Genomic DNA, 13,004 nt, shown 5'->3' on the forward strand with positions numbered 1-13,004 from the left:
CTCCTAGTGACATTTTTATAGTCTGCAAGGGCCTAGGATCCTTTAGCCTTTGGTCATTATCAAGACAAAACAATGAGGATTTCCTGTTTCAATCTAAGCAGTCAGAAGCAAAACTGCTTTGACTTCAAAGATCTAATAAAAAATGGAAGAGATTATGGAGAGTGTTGGATTTCTATGGGGAGCTGGTTGCTCATGACAAGACTTGTCTTTGGGAATAGCTCTAGCTACATGAAGGAAATTGAAACCCTCACAGTGGCATAGCTTATTGATGAGGATGACTCTCTGTGTACTGAGTCATTATCAGTTGAGGAAGATGAACTGAAGGATAAAATTCTTACCTTGAGGGTTTTGGGGAGAGGGCTGGGCATTGGTTCAGTTTACCTTGGAAGTCTCCTTTTATTTGAGGGCATAGCCCTGGGCAGCAGACAGCCACATGTAAGTGTTTTTAATACTTCTTTTACCCTGCCTTGAATTGGAATGCTCCCAGGGGCAAGAACTTGTCTCAGTCATCTCCAGATCCTTCAGAACTTGAACTGAGCTTGGCATAGAGCAGACTTTTAGTATATGTTTTCGAATAAATTTTTGAACAAATGGGAGGTAGACATACTAAATAGTTAAGATGTTTTGGTGTTTACATGTCCATACGTATACTCTGATGACTCATGCAATTGGCAGCCTGGACAGTGAGTCCTTTTTCTAGCATTCAACAGTGAGGAGGCAATCCACAGTCTCTAGTAAGGAGCTCTAACAAGGACTGAGCCCCAGTGCCACTCTGTTGCTTATTAACTGTGTGACCTAAGGCAAGTTGTCTAGCAAACTTGGTCCCTAGTATCTTCATCATTTGAAAGAACCTATAATATTACTTACATCTTTGAGTGGCTGTAAGAAATAACTAAATTTACACATGTAAAATGCTCAGCACTGTACTGTTGCATAGTAAGAACACAATAAATATTGGTGCAAAAGTAATTGCTATTTTGGACCATGACTTTTAAATCATTATAACTAGGCTCAAGCACACCTTTATTAATCAAAATAGGAACCATTATGATCAACACATTTTTGCCTACAAGAAATAAGTTTGTTTATTCCTGTAGCCTAAAAATCTGTGCCTTCAGATTTAAGAAACCCTTGGAAAGCATTTTCTGTATCCTGCTGGTTGTGGAAGGGTTTTTGCTGCAAAAAGTTGTCGAGATGCTTGAAGAAGTAGTAATCAGTTGACGAGAGGCCAGGTGAATATGGCAGGGTAGGCAAAATTTCATAGCCCAATTCATTCAACTTTTGAAGCGTTGGTTGTGTGACGTGTGATCGGGTGTCATTGTGGAGAAGAATTGGGCTATTTCCGTTGACCAATGCTGGTTGCAGGTGGTGCAGTTCTTGGTGCATCTCATTGATTTGCTGAGCATACTTCTCAGATGTCATGGTTTTGCTGGGATTGGATCAGACCGGGAGCAGACCGCCACACAGTGACCAAGACCTTTTCTGGGTGCAAGTTTGGTTTTTGGAAAGTGCTCCAGAGCCTCTTATCAGTTCAACCACCAAGCTGGTTGTCACCAGTTGTCATATAAAATTCACTGTTCATCACACATCACAACCTGATTGAGAAATGGTTTGTTGTTGTTACATGGAATAAGAGAAGATGACACTTAAAAACGATGATTTTTAAATTTTTCACTCAGCTCATGAGTCACCCACTTATCAAGCTTTTTCATCTTTCCAATTTACTTCATATGCCAAATGACTGTAGAATGGTTGCCATTGAGTTCTTCAGCAACGTCTCGTGTAGTTTTCGAGGATCAGCTTTGATGAACACTTTCAACTGGTCATTGTCAACTTTTGATGGCTGGCCACTCTGTTCCTTACCTTCAAGGCTCTCCTCTCCTTTGTGAAACTTTTTGGACCACCACTCCACTGTATGTTCATTAGCAATTCCTGGGCCAAATGCGTTGTTGATGTTGCAAATTGTTTCTGCTGCTTTATGACTCATTTTGAACTCAAGTAAGAATATTGAACTCCAATAAGAAAAGAATTTGGTCTATCATTTCCATAGTCTAAAATAAATACAAAATGAACAGCAAGTAATAAGCCATTAGCAAAAAAAAAAAAAAAAAACCCATAAAGCGAGAAATGTGCATTAATATGATGTAAAACATAACCACATTTGTTTAAGAATGTATTCCAATATCAAATGGAAAATTTTAACGACACAAAAACCACAATTACATTTGCACCAACCTAACAGCAACAAATGTTAACAAAATCCAACATTTTTTGAGCACTACTCTGTGTGTATGTAGGTAGGTATAGATGTATATGTGTGTATCTATGCATGTGTGTGTTCTTATATCCTCAAAGCAGGCCTGAGAAAAAGGTATTACTAATGTTTATGTTTATAGATGAAGAAAGTAACACAGAAATGTTCAATTATTTGTCCAAGTTCATATATACAGTAAGTGGTCTGAACCTCTGAGTTTGGCATTGTGATCTCTTTGCTTTCTATTGCTTCTTTGCTAGTATTACTGTTTAAAAAGGCGTGGAAAGTCTATGGTCAGAAGTACTGATTGCATTAGGTTCTGTACAAGGCAGTTTAGTAACCTAGCCATATTGCCACACAAAACTTTTCCCACTCTAGTGTGCCTTTTAGCATCTATCTTTATATAATCTAGAAAGCCTAGAAGTTTTCTGTTTAATTATTACAGCTATTTCAGTAAGCCACTGAGTTGAAAGTGAATAAAGCCACTGAAAGATACAAAGCTGTCTTTGGCTCAGATTTACCTCACTGGTTATAATCTCAGGGTGACCATAGGTGATATCATGTGGCTATGTTTATGGTGCTCGCTCTGGGTAAATTTTATCAAAATGTACTTCTTTTAGTGGAAACCACTATATGCAAGAATACCTTTTGAGTTAAGCAAAGTTTGCATTTATGAAATATTGAGAAAGATAAAGAAAAAAGAAATGGTTGGGCAAATTGTATTTCATTGAGGGATAACAATTTTTAACACACCCAATATTAGCATTGATTAGTGCTGTGAGATCCATTATTTCTGTTTCTTCTCAAAGTGACCTCCCATTGGAGTCAGTCACTTTATTTCTAGACACATGGATTCTCACTTAGTCAAAGGGAAGCAAGAGTTATCAGCAGAGAACATTTACCATGTGTGTGAAGTGGGTACACAGCTGGTCAGTCTCCAACTGAGGCTTTTATTTCCCCTTTGGAGTGGAAACCATTGAAAGAGGCCAATATGGACTTCTCTGCTACTTAATTTCTTCCTGAGCCTGGTCAGATTCTTCCAAGGAAATTACTGGGAAGAAGCTTCTAGGATTTCTGGGTATGTGAAGTTGGGGATTGAATGGGAAGGAAAGGAAGAAAGGGCAGAGAAGTTCAAAATGTGATAATGCGAGTACCTTTGAGGGTAGCTCTTCTTATCACAAGTTTCCATATCAGGAAGTATAGATTCAAGGACGATGGCTGGGCAGAAACTGTGGGCTTGATAAAGGATGCACAGGAGGAGTGTGAGGCTAATACCGACCATGGCGTTGATCAGATTGAACTTGAAGGAACTGCATTTAGCTAGTTATACATCAACGCATCTGCCAGATGCAGCCTCACAGCTCTTACAATTAGGGTCCTTATACATCAAAGTTCTTAACAGAGGATATAGATGAATACTTACTCTGAGATAGCTCTGAGAAAACTGTGGAAAGGGAAGGAGGCAATAACAGAGAAAATGTTAAATATCTTTCTGTAGGCAGCCAGTAGGAACTCTAGAGCCCTTGAGCTGTCCACTGAAAGCTCTAATGTGGCACTTCTGCACAGAGAACTTAGCACACATGGGTCATCATAGCCTTGAGAAAAGATGTGACTGTGCTATAGGAGGGGAAAAAGCTAAATTCAAAAGGGCATCACCAAACCAGTTTGATGAATAATGTTTGCCTACTGCTTTTACGCTTTTGAAAGAAACATAAAATCAAAGGCTAAATTATTAGGATAGTATACAAAGCAGGTAGCTGGTTAGCATAGCTTTCATATAATTCCAAATCTAAGCTCTTATATAAAAAGAACAAGCAGGCTATTGAAACGACTTTCGTAATTTATTTAGAAAGGATCTCATGTTCTAAGGCAACGACCACATTTTCCTTGTTAGAAGTGAGCAAATACCCAAGTTCATGGTCATGAGATCAAATGTAATTAATAGAATGTTAACCCGTTTCTGACCTGAAATCCCCCAGATGCTGAATGTGAGAAGGAAGTAAAAAGCCACTCCAGTGAGAGGCTGTGGCTTATAAAACCAAGAAGCAAACCACCGGCATTTTTGCTTTTTGCTTTAAATTTATATAACAATGAATAGTCTATAATATAATTTTACTGACAGTTTTGAGTATCACAAAATTAAAAAGAATGAGTATTAGTATTCTCATTTGTAGGTTAAAAAAAAAAAACTGGTACTCAGGCTCCAATTCTCAGAATGAGTGCTACATCTCCTTTTATCCCCTCATATCAAGGCCCATCCTATCATGTTAAGGAAATAAGCAGAAAGGATCTGCCTAAGTTATATCCAGGCAGTCTCCTCGTAGGCTCTCAGATCGCTTGGGGTTATCCTCAAAAGGAGGGGCACACGTAGTCATAATTCCGGTTTGATGGCCTGTAGAGGATTGATGATTATACAATAACTAAGAAATGAGCAATGACTGGCAGTGTGTTGAAAACTTTCTGTGTATTACCTTCATAATAATCCATGAAATTGGTATTATCATAACACCTATTTTACAGATGAGGGCACTGAGGCACAGGTGTAAAGTAACTTTCTCAAGGTCACATGCTAAATCCAAATCCATCCAGGCCCATACTGGTGGGCCTTAATAGTTAATACTTTGTCATTAACTTTATTGTCAATGTTATTCTTATGCATTTGAATGCAGTTAGAGGTGTGATTCAGGTAGTAGATAGGAGCACAGACTCAGAACCAGGAGACCTGGATTCTAGTCTCAATTCTGCTACTTATTAGTATTGTATCCAAATCTCATATTCCTCATCTGCAAAAATAAGCCTTTATGCTGTATAATTTCTATACTTTTTAGAAAATCTAATGGGGTATATACTATTAAAGATTCTGCCTATTTTATATTCTATTAAAGATACTCAACAGTCTTTATTTTCTAACTAAGGTCTGAAGATATTCTCCTGGCTTCTGAAATTCTGTAAGGCTGTTTTAGCTGCCTTCGAATAACTAAACTTCTCAGAACTATTTTATTGAGTGTTTGAGCTTTTCAGAGCTCCTAAAAAGATTCATAACTCATCTTCTCACACTGCTGCTTGTGTTGACCTTGGCATCCACCATCCACCATCTCCTTAAGACCATCCTGAAAGGTGAGTGGGAGGTGGCAGATCATTGTAGCAGGCACTGAGAGAGTCACTACCCCTCAAACACCTTCCCTTTGATTGCTTTCAGCAGCTTAAAAATCACTTTCACAGAGTGTAGGGGTTCATTTATTCCTCACAACACCCCTTGAGGTAGGTGCTAGCATTCTCATTTTTTAGATAAAGAAATTAAAGCCCAGACAACCGTATATCTTGTCTAAGCTTCAAACATTTATAAATAAAGGCCTGAGTTCTAACCTGTATCTCCTGACTCTAAAGCTAAATATATTTCCATTGCTTTCTTTAAGGAAGGCTGCATAGGTAATTGGCAGGGCCCTATGGTGGCAGGTTTGACTGTTCTGCTCTTTATCACTCATATGATTTGGGTGAACCAAGTAATTTCTATGCCTCTCTTCTGTGAAAGAGATTAATAATACTTACCTTGCAGAATTATTGCGAGGCTCAATGACACATCCAGAATTACGTAGCCAAGTACCTAGCACAAAATAGATGCTCAAAGTCATCGTTATTTTAACTTCTCTATGTTTGAAACACCTTTACTTCTAAAGAGTTTACAGTTTTGTCGTTGCAGTCTAATTACTATACAAATGAAGAATCTTAAAGATCTCTTAAAGAAATAATTTTCTTATCAGTAAAGAGTGAAGAAGATGATAAATTAGATAAATGAAAAATTTGTCAGTTCAATACATCAGAATAATCTGGGGCCACAGAGTTAAGGCTTTCTTGCTATTTTTATGCCTCTTTATTCTTTTAGCTTCTAAATCTCGTTTCTATCTTTTAAACTCAACTTTAAAAAGTGAACTCACAAATGATATGATGCATTAGTCAGGCTATTCCCTTAGGCATGAAGCTCAGAAAATTAAACACGAATGGAAACTCAAGCAATGGAAAATCTCTATTCAGCATATACAACTGTGTCCATGGTAAAATATTCTCCACTTACACTGTAATAATAAAAAGACTGGTACCCTAAAAGAATAAATAAGTCTCCAAGTTAGAATTTTCCATTTTTCATATTTTTATTCTTGCACAGTTATTTTAAAACAGAAAATTTTATTTTGACCATGGTCATCATTTTTCATTCCAGACGTTGGATGTCCTGCAGTTTTCCCCACCTGATTCTTGAAGTTGATTCCTGGTGTTGAGGAAAATAAGGCAAATCATCATGTATCAACCCATTATGTGTGTTAGGCTGTTGGGATTATCACATCTAATCCATTTGACACTGCAGAGGAGCAGTGTTATCTGATTCAAGTCTGTCCTCCGCTTCATTTTACCTCCTCCAGGATTCCTTCATGCTCTTTGTCAAGAACTCTGATAGAGCAAAGAAAGTGAGAATGGTTTGTCGTGTTCAAAATCTTATTGACCAAGACAATCCTCTCTTAAGGAGAAGAAGGAGTATACATTTACCTAAGGAATTCCCTAGCAGAGAGGAGGCAAAAAAATCCTAAGAGGAGTATAGTAAGCTGAAATCAAGACGTCTAAATCTAAGTTCTGGCTTCATCACTGTATCCCTTTGGAACTTTGGGTAAATTCTTAACTATTTCTGGGTCTCAGTTTTCCTCTTTTATTAAAACAAAGATTTGGGATAATAAATCTCTAAAATCCTTTCCAGGCCTAGGACTTTATGGTCTAAAGTGAGACTTCTTATAGGATTCCAGTTATGGTAAAAAACAATTCAGGCTTAATAATAGTTACGTTAAGTACACTAGGTTTTTAAAAGCTCAGTTTTTCATGTATAATAATGGGTTTGACAAAAAAGTTGATTAAAGATGGATGGCTGAAATTCTCATTTAGCCTCTCTCTAGACAGGGGGATGAATAATTGCTAGGGAAAGTTTATTTCCTAGCATTGTGCCAGAAGAAAACAGGATAGGTCTAGTAGCCTAAAAGATACAATCACTTTGAGATTCTTGATTCCATACCATAGTCAGATTCTCGGGGTCTCAGTGGGCATACCCTTGGAGTTGGGCAGGGAGTCTTAAAGCAGTGATCATTACCTAGGTTTGAGTTGAGATTCTTACTTTACAAGGTACCTTCTGCCATATGACTAATGAATGACACAGACAGTTACGAGTACTGGGAGGAGGGAATAATCACTGAAGGGTGGCAACGTTGGAGAAAGTTATAAGGAAGTGACTGGAAGTCTGGACCTTATTTGAAGGTTAGGTATGATCTAGAGAAATAGAGAATAGTTGGGGGCTAAGAACACAGAAAGAGATAGAGTATATAGAGTAGCTGAGGAAAAATAAGTGGGCCAGTTTAACAGAAGCAACTCTGACATAGAAGTCTTCTGAATCTAAACCAGAATTTTAGGCTCTCAAGAAAGAGGGGTATTAACTACATTGGTTATAAACTTTTTAAAAAAGTGATTTTAAAGAGACTACTCTGGAGAGGGTAGTTTTGATATCTTCATAAGGATGTGTTTCCCTTGATTCATTTTTTAGCATTATTGTCCTTAGAGAAAGTAATGCTATTAAAAATTTCATGTATAAATTGAGTCTTGAATTTCTTTTGGCACCTGCTGTCTCCATTGATTCAACACCAAGAAGCTGTGTTCTCTTTCTTGAACTTTATGAGTTTAAAGTACAGCTCATCCTATTGAGTGAGTTCTGTTGGGCCATTTTCGTGCATAAAAGTGCTTTACAATGCTCCTGAGTAGATAGCATTCCATTGGGGTCATATCATTTACTAATTGAAGATAATGTTCTTAGATGATGGAAAAAAACCATATATAGCTCTAATAGCTGCTCTACAGATAAGTCCAAGTACTATTCCAACCCAACTCCTATCTATTTATATATACCAACTATAAAATAATTTGCATGCAAAATATTATTTTACAAACTCCAGTATCACAAGAGTAATCTACCTATTGAAAAGGCTTATAAATATTTACATAAATATTATATAAACATGATGGACTTTAGTTTGGAGTCTTTGTTAATATGAACATTTTTAGAATGATCATAACCTAATTTAACTCTAGACCAATTAATATTTATGCATAACCCATGTCTTTTCTAACTTGCCTAACTAAAAAGAACCTCTGACATTTCTTTCCCAAGTATAATTAAAAATTAAAATTTGTCATCAATAACTTATAGAAAACTTTTCTTACACTTATTTTTATCCTTTATAAATTAGTATCTTGGAGCTCAAAATTTCTCTTTAGAGTAAAAGCGCTCTGTCTAGTTACTTACAGAATCTAAAAAATCTTTCCTTCCTTCCTTACTTCCCTCCACCCTTCCTTTCTTCCTTCCTTCCTTCCCCCCCCTGCCTGCCTGTCTGCCTGCAACTACAACAACATTTAGCATGTATATACATTTTAGCAAGCAAAGCATGGGGAATCAGAGGCAAATTATCCCCACATCTCTGCCTCCTAGGGATACAAAGCCTAAGAGAATTAGATCTAAATATATAATTGTAGGCTACATGTAGACTGAGTGTCCTGCTTATTGAGATTTATTTCAGCCCTAACCTATAAGCCATAGTGGCATTGAGTCCCTCCCAATCTTTTCGAAAGTACGTTTGAGAGGGAGGATGGAGGAAGGGAATAAGTGTTGATTGGTATGATATTTATATCCCCCTTAACATTTCTTGCTGCATATGCTGTTCCTCAAATGCTGTTTCTGCACCATATTGCCCAAGGTGTGAAACACAGTCTCTACCTTCTGAAAACTTCACTCACACAAGACATTTGTTTGTGTGGTAGACTTTGCTGAAAGCTTGAGATGATGGAAAGGCTTCACACAGCCCATTATTTCCCCCCTCGCTTGATACACATTCTTTACTCCATTGTCCAGGTCTCCAGCTTATTAATACAGAAGAGAAAAGCTTAAGAGAATTTTGGAAAGTAAGGAATGAGACAAAGCATGAAAGATGACCAGGGGCTAGCCAGGTTGTGACACACTTTGCTGAAGTGAGGGAGCCCTGTCCTCATGTGATAGGCACAGTCTTCATCTTTCTTCTTTGTGCTCTCCTGTCAAACTCTTCAGTGTCTGCTTAGCACGAGCCACCAACTCCCATCTCACATTTCAGTGGCACTGAAGAATTGCAGATACTCTGAAATTTTCTTTCACTTCTCTGGCATAAAGGAAAGTAATCACTATACAGATTCATTGATATTGAATTAGGCCATTTCTTTGAGAAGACAAGGGGAGTGTTTTAAGTGTTATTTTTCTCCCTTTACAATTGCAACACATTTCTATCAAGCCCCAACCTACAGTGAGTGTTAATATCTTCTCATTCAATGGATGATGGATTATTTACTTTTCATCTTACAATTAAATAGCTATGTTCTATACCAGAGAAGCATTCATTGGCTACTAGAGAATCCACTCCTAACTGAAAAGTACATGATGTTGAATAAATAATTCAGTCACTGCTAGAGCATGTATTATTTTTTTTGTCATAGTCAATAAATACTTGTTCACCTTTTGGCAGCAGTGAAAGTAATTTTAAATTTTAGAGAAGAAAAATTTCAAATTTTACAAGAATTAATATCCTAAAAGATATGTGTTTTCTGAATTTAATCTTTTAGATCAAAATTATAGAATTGTAAAGTCAAAAGAAGAAAAATTGAGGATTGACTGGTTTGTATTATCATCAGTTCTCAAATGTTGTAAGGACCATCTAAGAGTGAAAACATAATGAAAACACATAAGTTATTTCCTAATTTTATTTTAACCTTCCAAACCTTTTATAGACTAGATGAAATGCTAGGTACCTCATTAATAATCTTTTTACATAATCCTGTTTATCCCATAAGTGGAAATACTTCTCAAGAGTAAAATAGCCAAATGGAAGAAAAGGTCTTGGATAATAACACATTTTAATGTTTTGTTTAATTGTTTGTCATTCTAAATTATGATAGTTTGTTTCCAAAGATGTCTATGACAATTTATTCTTTCCCTGTACCTATGTGCAATTCCCACATCAAGAGGTAAACTCTAATTTTCCTCCCCTGATACCTAAACTGACCTTTTGTTTTTCCTTGACCAATACAATCTCGTAGAAGTGATATTACAGCACTCCCAAGGCTAGGTTGTAAGAAACCTTGCCCTCGGGCCACATGAAAAATTCCTCTTGGGATGCTCTTGGAACACGTCAGTCATACTGTGAGAAATTCAAGTCACAAGTAAAGACCACATATAGAAGCTTCAGGAGACAGTCTCAGTAGAACTGCCAATCAACAACTGGCCATATGGTACAGATATCTTGACCATGAAACCCATTTGGGCCTTCAAATGATTCCAGTCCCAGCCACCATCTGTTAGCACCTACGTGGGAGACTCTGAGCAAGAACCACCCAGCTGATCTTAGTTAACCTAACAGAACCTTAAGACACAATAACAAATTGCTATTTTGAGCCACTAAATTTTAGGATCATTTATAACAGAGCAATAAATAACTGAAACAGAAGTATAAATATTTTGAATAATCCACCTGTTCTTTCTTTTTTCAACTATTTGTATAGTGTTTTTTAGCCAGGCACTATGCTAGATGTGGTTGATGGATTCAAAGATGAAAGAGATGTAAGATGTAAAGACTGATGTATTTTCATAAGGAATATTTACTTGGTGAGACAGACAAATGAGTAGAACGATATTATGCCATATGTTAAGTGATATAGAAATGCACATGGTTCCTGAGGGATTACATAGCTTTGGAAAAACTAATTGACTTTGTTTTGGAAGGATATTAATAAATGAGACCTAAAAACTAAGCAAGAGACACACAGAATCACCTGAGCACTAGCATGGGGCAAAGATGGCATGTGGAACTTTCTTGGAATTGTAAATAGTTCAGTCTGGCTGGGGCATAGAATATGAATGCTAAGTGAAGAGATATAATTGGGAAAGTTGACAAAGAGCTCAAAAACGTCCTTGTATACTGTCAAACGAGTTTGGATTTTATTATTCAATATTAAATTCTAGGCATTGTCATCCCTTCATCTTTTATTTTACTTTACTATCTTTTAATAACTAAAAATATAATCATACTCCTCCAATGGCTATATTGAAGGATATTAAGGACAGGAAGAGAGTCACATTGTCTGATTTATGATTCAGGATGATAGAATCTTCTGACAAGATTTCTTGTTTTTAAATCTTAAAATGCATTCTCTTCAGTGAGCCATCTTTGGAGTCAGTCATTACTCTCACCTTATCTGTCATCTTGACTCCAATATGCTATTCCTCTTCTTTTGGTCTAGACTCTCTAATTTTAAAGCTAGTTTCAAATTAAGGAAAGGTCATTTTTCCGCAATTCAGTTCTCTGGAAAACTTACATACCTCACCGAAAGTCACAATCCAGGAGTGAAGCACTCACATGCTAGAACTTCAGGGCCAATTGGAAGGTCTTCACAGACACTTGCTTGGTTGATCCTATTTATTGCTACAAGCCTGAAAGTGCACATTCCTAAAAAAGGTGACCTCTCTGTGCACAGATGTAATGTTTAAAAGAGGAGAGGGCAATATGAAAGGAACTGAGGCTTGGTCACCAGAAATCAGCAAAATGAAAACAAATGATAATGAATAATGAGCACTAGAATTCAAATTACCAGATGTTTTAAAGAGATGGAGTGCCAGTTTTCAATTCCATTTGAATACCACACTACAAAAGAACTATTTTAAAAATAGAAAGGATGGAGGGAAAAGACAAAAAATAAAAGAATACCTAAACTACTGAATGACCTCATTTGCTCCTGATGAACTTCAATCACACCTTCTTAACTCCATTCCCAGTTATTTTATAGTATGAATAGCAGCAATTCTCTCATCTTCAAAGACAAATCTGAGTGAATTCATTGGAGCTCCCTGTCTTTGACAGTATGATTCCCTGAGTTTGTTGAGATGTTTGTCATTTTCACTTTGAAGTGAATCTTACTGCTATCCTGTCCAATGACTTTGAGTTTAACATTTTCTCATTCCTTCTTATCCCCCAAGCCACCAGTTGCAGCTTTTGCCTTCTGATCAGACATGGGTGACAGTAGCTTCACCTAGGGGTCACTGCATAGCAGGGACCTCAGGTAGGCAGAACTTCATCTGGGGATTTATAGATCTGTCTCCCTTCCCACAGTACAACATTGTGGCTTCAAGTACTATGCTCTTGCCTTTTAAAAGGTGGTAAAGGTATGTGTTTGCTTCTACACAAAGGAAGAAAATTCATTAGAGAAGAAGAGACAGAATACATGTATGAAAAGAAGGAAAAAGAAGAACTCAAGAGTACAGGCAGAGAAATAGGCACTAGAGGACACTTTTCCCCACTGAGAAGGGTGGGAATAAGTTAAAGACACATAAGTTCATAAAGGCATGAGGGCAGGGGTAGGGTGCAGTCAAGAAGTTTCTATGCAGTAGGTGAAAGCTGTGGCATCCAAGAATAATGGAAAGGGTAGTAGGTGGGTGGCTTCTGAAGAATAGTAAGGATCTGTAGAAGCTACTGCAGAGTAATAGGATTGTGCTGACCTGGGTCTCAGAGAAGGACTGCTGCATAGCTACATGGCCAAGCTAAGGTTTAAAAGAATGACTTTATGTTGTCAGTAATCTGCATAGGTGTGTTACTTTTTTGTCCTATCACCCAGCAATTCAGGTATGATAGCAAGAAGGTGAGTAGCTGGA

General features: G+C 37.1%; 2 pseudogenes; both read right to left on the bottom strand.

The window, feature by feature from the left end:
* Positions 1–989: 989 nt before the first annotated feature.
* Positions 990–3,536, bottom strand: LOC144580122 (histone-lysine N-methyltransferase SETMAR pseudogene; annotated as a pseudogene).
* Positions 3,537–4,548: 1,012 nt separating this feature from the next.
* On the bottom strand, positions 4,549–12,367 carry LOC144580123 (small ubiquitin-related modifier 1 pseudogene; annotated as a pseudogene).
* Between the last annotated feature and the right edge of the window lie 637 nt (positions 12,368–13,004).

This window comes from Callithrix jacchus, chromosome 18, assembly GCF_049354715.1.
Source record: "Callithrix jacchus isolate 240 chromosome 18, calJac240_pri, whole genome shotgun sequence".
Taxonomy (NCBI): Eukaryota; Metazoa; Chordata; class Mammalia; order Primates; family Cebidae; genus Callithrix; species Callithrix jacchus.